Here is a 9,217-nt window from a genome sequence, read left to right as displayed (position 1 = left end):
CAATCTTGTTCAATTTCCTCTGATGATTCCTTTCCTTCAACCTGTTAAGTTAACTAATATAAGAAATTCCCATCGGAACTCCAGGGAAATTACTGTGAACTATTAAGTATTACCCTGAGGCTTAGGACAATACTGTGGCAGCATATTTCGTCTTGATTTTTCATTTAACATGCAAGTGCATTACAAGCAACGTGCATTCTTTTAACATCTCAGACCGGTAAGTTGACACCGTTCATCTTCTTACTTGGGGCTTTGAGATATATAGTCCAATGAACAAAGATTTTTACCTCAAATTTCCATCAAGACCCATCGATTTGCTTGAAATTCTAACAGCAGATAGTACAAACCTTGAAAAGGAAAGTCTACCGTATGCCGACATGCGCTTTTACTCTGGGGGTGAATACCACCGCAACTAGGTGGTGGTAATTTTTTGTTAAAACTAACAGTAGAAATCGATAGAAAGGAAGAACAAATTATTCTATAAAATCAATACTTTTTGTCTTATTCGTGATTGAAACTTTGATTTTTTTGGAATAAATTCAAAAAGTTCAGATTTTAACGAAAAAACGGTAAGAAGGTTAAATGTAGCTTTTGAAAAAATAAAAAGACATACAAACCGAGTTATGATTTATTAAAGGAATTCATTTAGTAAACCGAAGATTTCAAACGATTGATAATTGAATAATTGGAAAACAGTCAATTTTACGAAAAAATGTATAGCGTCGTGTTCAAAGAACTTTGAAAGACCATTCCACTGAGATTTTATAAGACTTTGTAATACATAAAATGAAGGAGGTATGACGAAAATAAGATACAATTCCTTTATTTTATGGAAAAAACGACATTTCTACCCGTTATATACCTAAAACAAATTAACACTTTTTCTTAATTAGGAGCTGATAAATTTTGGAGTATAAGTAATGCTTATATTATATTATACACTTGGTGAAGAAGCGGGTATGGCACTGGCAACTTCTGCTTTTGTGAAAGAAGACTTTCTACAATACATGGATATGCGTGGAAATAGATTGATTAAGGGTTGAAAAATACAAATAATATCCTAAAAAATCATGCGATCTCTATTTTAATCCTACAAATGTTTTTTTAACTTTCTAATGCTTTAACTTTTATTTTATTGAATTTTGACAATAATGGGTAGTTTTCATCCCTTACAATAAGTTGTAGATATTCGTATAGGGTGGATTTTGAAGTGAATAAAACTTAATTCCAAAATTTCACACAAATCCATGGAATTCTGAGGTGATACCATATTTTTACAATTTTTCACTGGACTATTTTCAGTTGAAATAGATGCAAAGTAAGTAATTGCGGTTATGTAGATTCATTCACCGTATTTTTGCTCACAATACGCCAAAAATTTATTAGCAACAGTAGAAAATATTTCATGTCTTGCCAACGGAATCTGATTTTCAAATATAGATCCCTATGTTTTAGAATTAAACTATAACATAGTGTCCAATACCAATGAAAGTAATGACACCATCGTCTGTGATAGTGTGTGCACAATTGTCATTTTGAAGAAAGAATAAAACAAAATCGAATATCAAGCTTTTTTCATTAGATTCGAAACTGACATTACCCAACATTAGACTTACATAGAACCAACAAAATCAGTGACCTTTTGGATAACAGTCCCGACAAAAATTTGTTCAAAATAAATCCACAAACATCACACATAGGTTTCATCTTCATAAAGATATAAATCACACCCCTTTAGATAACATATAGATATACCTATCAGTAGTTTCTTGTAAACACTAGAACCGCTTTTTCAGTAAAATGAAATATTTACATAATTTTGTGTTCATTTGCTGGCGCCAGCAGCAATAACAGTAGATAACATACAATACAGTATAATGTATTGCTGTTCATATAACTCTTGATCACGATATTGAAAAATGTTCTTTTTAAATATTTAATTGAACATCATTTACTCATTCTAAAGAATAGTCCATTGATTACATAATAATTATATTCACAACAATTGACTTTAGTCTTCTATTTACGGAAAACTATGGTGGTTTTTCGATTCAAAGCCTGGTTGTGATATGTGCAACCCTCTCAGAGTGAGAAGTCAACAGGGATAAATCGAAATCTCTCGCATATCTGGGATATGCCTCATAATAAAATACCGAAAAAGTTAGCTTTGAAAAACAATTCCCTTCAAAACTAAGCTGTAGAAGATAATGGTATCAAAACAGAATTGAATAGAAATGCCATCAAATGGTATAGGAATGGATCCAAAGCAGCAGACAGAAGTGGAATAGGAGTGTACTGATCTAATTTTTGGGTTGTAATTTGAATAAAAATGAAAATAAGATTATTTAAGTAAAGATGACAGCACAGAATGTCAGAAGCACGGTCTGCAACCACTCGGAACGAAAAAACTGCAGTTTCCGCAGACAACAGCTACAAAAATAACCTTTGTGTCGGTATTCCCAACGTATACAGGCCCCGACCAAACACTCTGAAATCAATACATCAAGTATTTTAATATATGCAATGAAAAAATTTGTCGAGTTGAGCCTAGAAAGGAATTATGGCAAACAAGCATACACTAGAGATCTAAGCTTCAATGTCATAAGATCCAAGCTAGTTTAGGAATGCTTGGATAAGTTGAATGATCTAAAGTAAAGGCGCATAAATTCTTCATAGCACCTGAACCCTTATGTTGTATCCAGTACAGAATAATAGAGAAAAACTTGATAGACTTTGAGTAAAACCTGGCCAACTATAATCAGGAATGATCTGTTGAATGTATTAGCCTAGGTAAGAACCATCTACGAATACTAACAGAAGTCTTGTTGGAGCATTGTCGCCTTGATGGAAGTAGAGAACGTAACCTCTATCCACATTCCCTAGATACCACGGAGCTCCAGACCATTATCGTAGAAGCTTATAAAATGAAAGACGAAGAATAGATCTTTTGAGTCGCAGTGTGTACGATACATTAATTACATACATATGTACACACATACAGGTGGTTTGTTGGTATAGTTTATTCAATTTCTCATCTTTAACCATCTAAACAAAATTTAGTTTATGTCTTTTCCAATATAGAAATATTCAAAAATTTATAAAATATATTTTATTATCCCATGGAAAGGAAATAAAGAGAAAGGAATTGTCAAGATTTAGTTACATAGTATGTCACACTCCGTATAATCTCGTAAAACTCAATAAATTTATAAACCAAGCAAGGCGCCTCTCTACACCGCGTTACCGCCTGTCGAATGTAAACATCTTAGGTTAGGCAAATAAAGCGTTTTCAACATTATTCAAACATCGAAGAGTTTCAAAAGTACCGACGAAAAGAAACAGTTTGGCACTTTTAGAACTTCACACACTTATGTTCGTAGGGCCAAACACAAAGTTAGGCGGCGTTTTTGAACTTAACTTTTTCCAAGAAGTCTTTTTAAAAAGCCTCCAATACAAAGGAGAGATAAATATATTCAAAAATATTTCAATATAAACTTTAGATAACTAGGAATGTTTGTTGAATGTTTCTGATATACCATTGATCTTATTATGCAGGACACATTTACATACAGGGTGTCGACACTTTTGTTTTCCAAATAAGTCCTTGATTACTATATAAAAATTCAATTTGATGAAGAAACTGTTCATAAATCACTGGACAGCAAACAGTTTTGTAGACAAAGTAGTGGTCGGTTTTATTAGTTAATTAGCGCCAAGTCAATCGTTGAGAAAAACGGTTCCTAGATGTCTTTGAAGATTTCAATCGCTTAATAAAAGCAAAGCTTCGATCAAAAACAGTCAGTACAATACGCTGCTGAAATGAATAATGTGAATAAATAGTGCAACTATATAGTAAATGATAAACAAGTATGCATACAAACAAAAATAGGGTAGTTAGTTTAAATAAAAGTGCAAATAGGTATTCATTGAAATAAATATGTGTATAGTATTTATTTCGTTCAATTGGAAGTATTGTTTGAAGCATAAATTACTTTTTTTTGTATCCTATATTCATTCAAGGTCATTAACATGCTCAAATTAAGCCTCTAGCTCACGCCAAATAATAATCTTTTCATTAAAATCTTCGCGCTTCCATAAATCGATTTCTCTCCATATCTTTTACCCATAGAAATTGGTGTGGTAAAAAGAAAAACTTAACAGAAGCCATATCAAAGATCAGCTAGTTGAATGGTGCGTAATTCTAGTGTCCAAACTGGTTGGAATGAACAGATTTGTGAGAGAGCTGTTATTTACTTTATTTACTGAGGCTTAGTACAGCTGAAGCCGTTGATAGTCAGTCTGAGCGTGAAAAAATCAGCATATTAATAGAAAATAATATGTTTGATTACACTGTACCTCATATGGACACGTGATCTAACTAGTATGAACTATGTTCTGTATATATGTTTTTAGCGCTTAGATGCACTGGAAGTATATAAATTTTTGGCCTGTTTTTTATTCAATTCAATAGACTTTCATCAGGTAAACGAACCAATTATTCTTGTCTTTGACTTATATGAGTGGCTTTTATCAGTGATTACTCGTAGTGCAATGTCTCCAAAAAACTTACCACCCAAGGTTTATTTCTTTGTGAAATTTCTTTTGATTTAATCACCAAGCATTACATCTTTACTATATTCTACAACATTAGTTTAATTGTCTTCTTCAAAGAAAAGTCGCAATGTGTCTAACATATTCTTTAGAATATAACCTAAGTTGTATCCAGTTCAATCAAAAAAATTTTTAAGCTCAAGAAATACGCTTCGATAGGAATAATCGCTTTCATTTTGTTCACGAGAAACCAAACCATAATTTAAATTATGTAGGCCATTTGAAATGCCGTACATAATTTAATACTATTTTCAATATGTCTTTGTATATCTATACTAATAATGCATATTTCACGCAATTATAAAAATGGTTTTTGGAGCTTTCGTGTCTTTTTGTCTTCAAACTATTTTTTGGTTACAACAAATAAAAGCATTTCTGAACAAATTGACTTGTGTAGTTTTTTCCCATGCTGACAACAGTTTGTTCAATAAAAATATTCGGTAATTACCTTTCCACTTTTCATTCTACAAAATCTCTTGGTATTCATTGAGATAAAAACAACTCACATACAAGGCAACTACGAAATATTAAAAATTGTTTATGATAAGTAATAGAAAATTATTGAGGCAGTTAGAAATTGGAAGAGTACAAAATTCGACTGATATATCACTATCATTCTTTAACATTGAATTGAAACCACTTTTCAAATACTGTTTATCTTTTTAGAAGCTTTAATCAAGACGTACAAGATAATTTTATTAAAAAATTTTGTAGTTTTTTTAAAGTAAAACGTTAGTATTGATATATTTTCTGGACAACGTGTAAATTTGGTATTGAGGCCACTTGACATGTTGCTAGATAACGTGCAAAGCAATGCAAGACGCAATATTTCTTGATCAAAAGCATGCGCAGATGAAGTTCAGCTGATTGTTTCAGAGAAATCTAGTTACTTTTGGCTCAACAGATCAGCTCACTTTCGTAAAACTTAGCTTTATTTTCATTGTTAAGCTAGGTACAAAATATTAAATGAAATTTGAGGTTAGGATTCTGATTAATACTCTTCTTTATCCATCACACCCCAAAAGCAAAGTAGCAGAAGTTATAATTATTGCTAGAGACCACTTTTTTCTTGTTTATTTTACTTAGTTTTGTTATTTTAATTTTTAAGCCGCACACAAATATCAAATAAAATGCATTACTTATCTATGCAATTGCATGCCATTTCTTGCACGTTGTCTTGCATCATGTCAAGCGGCCTTAATGTCAAGCGACGTGCAGTATTTTGATCTTAGAAAAAATTGCATGCAGTTTCTTGTACGATGTCTTGCATTATGTCAAGCGGCAGTAACTAGCATTGCATCTAATGCAAAATGAAATAGTTTATTGCACGGAATTGAAATTTTCCAATGATGGCGTCAGTGTGACTTGGATAATATGTTGAGCGCAATAAACACTTCAATGTTGCATATTTTTTTTCTACGTTTATGAAAAAACAAGGTAATTTTTTAATTATCGCACTAAGTGTTCAAAAATTAAAAAAATAATTTAATGGCAGATTATTTAATGATTTTTTAACCCTATCTCTAATATTGGAAAAGCTAGCAACGATTATGATATGATAGGAACAATGAATTAATTCAAACTCTTGATATATTACTTCTCTAAATGTACTTACACTCTGTATCTGTGCATTCTCAATTTCTTCAGGCAGAAGTATTTATTTACATATTATGCAGCAAAGAGTTTATTGGCGAGTTATGGCTCTACATATTCATCTCTTAATATGGACGATTCATCCTTTTTTCAGCTATAGTTTATCAAGTATATAAGCAAGAAATGGTTCTCAAGGCAATACTCACTAAAAAATTACTGATTTACTTTTACATCCAATACTGGTTGTCTTGAGCATGTTTAAAAATTTGTTAATCTATTGCATGTTATATATTTCTGAAATTTTGGGCAATACTAGGAAAAAAGTGTTATGGTCTCCATCAACTCATTACTTGACATTGACGACTTGCAAAATTATATTGATTATAGACTACCCACAACATGAATATCAATATAGAAATCTTTTTTAACCGCAATTTTTTGCTACTCGTACTTCTCAAAAATTAGTAAAATCTATCAATTGAATTTTTATAGTAGCATTGATATTCATATTGTAAGTGATCTATTAATCAATATAATTTTACAAATTGTCAATGTCAAGTAAATTTTTACCTGTTTTTAAGAAAAGGTATAAGAAATCTACCTATACATCTACATATATAAGGTAAGGTTGCACATTTTTTTAGTTCGTTGTTAGCTGATTAAATTCTAAGGATATTTGTTTACTTGAAAACTTAGTCTAACGGTAAAAAATGCGCTATACTCTCAGGTGCCAGAGGGCGACGACTTTTTAAATTGTTTTAAGAGTGCCGTAAGTTCGTTGAGTCAATCAAAGTGATGAGGGGTTGATATCATTAGATATTATTTAAAAAATATTTTTTGTATTAGTTTTTTACGTAATAAGTCCGGGAAGTGATTTAGTAGATAGATGTTCATGGACGAGGCAACGAAGAATATCTAATCGAGTACCGTAATAATAACTTCACGGACGTATATCGTAATTGTTTTTTTTTATACCGTTTTCGGTATTAAAATATAAAATATCATATTTGACAATAACAAAATAGCTCCTTTGATTATTGTAAACAAAGGCAGGCATATTGAATTTTTGGAAATACAAAAAATATTTTCCGAAAGAATAGCTGATAATTTAAAGAGAATTGATGAGAAAAGTGCGGAAGCAGTAGGGCAAATTATTCTAATTAAGTCTTCGAGAGGGTAAAAAGTTATTGAATGTTATTCATGTTAATTTATTTTTTATTTCTAATTATTTCAAATGAGATTGGGAGAATTTAAGATTACTGTTAAGTACAAGGATACCGTATAGTGCCGTTTTCCGAACTCAAATTAGTACTCTAAAATCGACTTTACAGTACAGCATGAAAAAAATTTCTTCAATACAAATTTTTAAAACTGTTTTCTTGAGTGTAGGTTTAAAGAAGCTGTATTTGCTAATTTGCTCATCTATTTTTCAATTATTATTTCCTATTTGAAAATAAATTGAGTCTTGAGTGACTGTCTGGTTCAGTTTGTCCATTGTCATTCTGACGAAAGTTTAGACTGCCTGATAGAGGAGGAGCTCAGAAAACAAGATTATCGATTCATGGTAATGATTGTTAGAAAGGCCCTTAATTGATAAAAGTAGAGAATAAAAACTTCAAATCCAACTGGAAGGTGTAATAAATCCAACAAAGTTTTCTTATTGTTCGCAGTTTATTGGAAATTCCCTTAGCTTAGAAACAGAATATCCATTTTATGTCCTAGGAAATCAATATTCAGGAATTTAATTTGTTGTTGACTAAAGTTCTAGCATTGGTGGTTATAGAGTTGGTGGGCTCTCCTTTGATTTTTGTTCTAGGGAGCTACAGTTGTCATTTAAAAACACTCTTCTTTCCACTTGAACCAACACAGCAAACTCGAACTTTAGTGTAGAACTGCAATGCAACATATCAATTTAATTTCATAGGTGTGATTAAGTGACCTGCAAAATTCGTCAATTCTCCGCGCCTAGTCTTTATGTGGAGTGATTTGAAGACTGTTTCTACTATTATCAAATACAAATAATGCACGACTCATGAGGTTCATTAAATAGCACCAATGGTACAATATTCAGCGTCTAGTTCTACGGAAATATGCACCTTTGGTACTCTGCTCATGGTAAAATGAACTACTCATCCAATCAATTGTGGAATATCTCATTATGTAATGAGCTATTTGAATTTCATGAATTCAAAACGGAGCAATACAAATTTATAAAGATGGACATTGTAATATACCTGCTAGACTAACAGCATCTAATAAAAAAATAATATACGAATAGTCGTAGTCGTAGTGAAAGTATGTGGTACAGTTTTGTTGATTTACGACCTTTCTCTCTTAGTTCCACGGTCTTCCATCGGTTGTTCTTTTGTCTTGACATTTATCTTTCGACTTCATACTTCAACTCTTTCACCTTTCACCTTTCAATTTCAATTCCTGCCTGTCAGTTTGATGTTAGATATTTTTTATCTTTCCAAGGATCTGATTATTTTCTCTTATGTATCGATGTTTTGATAGTCATTAGAAATGAAAGTAAAATTTTGTATTGGTTGAAGACTTTTTGTTTAAGTATTGAGGTTACCTTCTACTCTTCAATTTATATGATAGTGTATACTAATATTCGTCTGCTGTCAATATAATTTCTAAATATCTATCGCTAATCTTTCCACTGTCTCGTTTTTGCATTTTAATCCATTTTTATTTTGATTCTTTAATTCATAATTCACAATATCACTTTGATTTCATGGATTTTGACTTTTCATTTCCTTTCCATGTTCTCTATTTCATTAGATCATAATTCTCTACCTTCTGCACCTTATTTCCGACTATTTGCCATTAATACCACATCGTCTACATATAGCAGATAATATATTTCACCGGTTTCAATTTTGTGGTACCACTAACCGGCTTTTAACTTCTTGTCTTTTATTCGTTTCGTTGTCTCATCAATGTTTATCCTTCTCTTCATTATGATGCTCTGATTTAATTCCTTATTTTTGTATTCCGTCCCCATATG

Source organism: Diorhabda sublineata, chromosome 5 (assembly GCF_026230105.1).
Source record: "Diorhabda sublineata isolate icDioSubl1.1 chromosome 5, icDioSubl1.1, whole genome shotgun sequence".
Taxonomy (NCBI): Eukaryota; Metazoa; Arthropoda; class Insecta; order Coleoptera; family Chrysomelidae; genus Diorhabda; species Diorhabda sublineata.
This window is presented reverse-complemented; position numbering follows the sequence as displayed.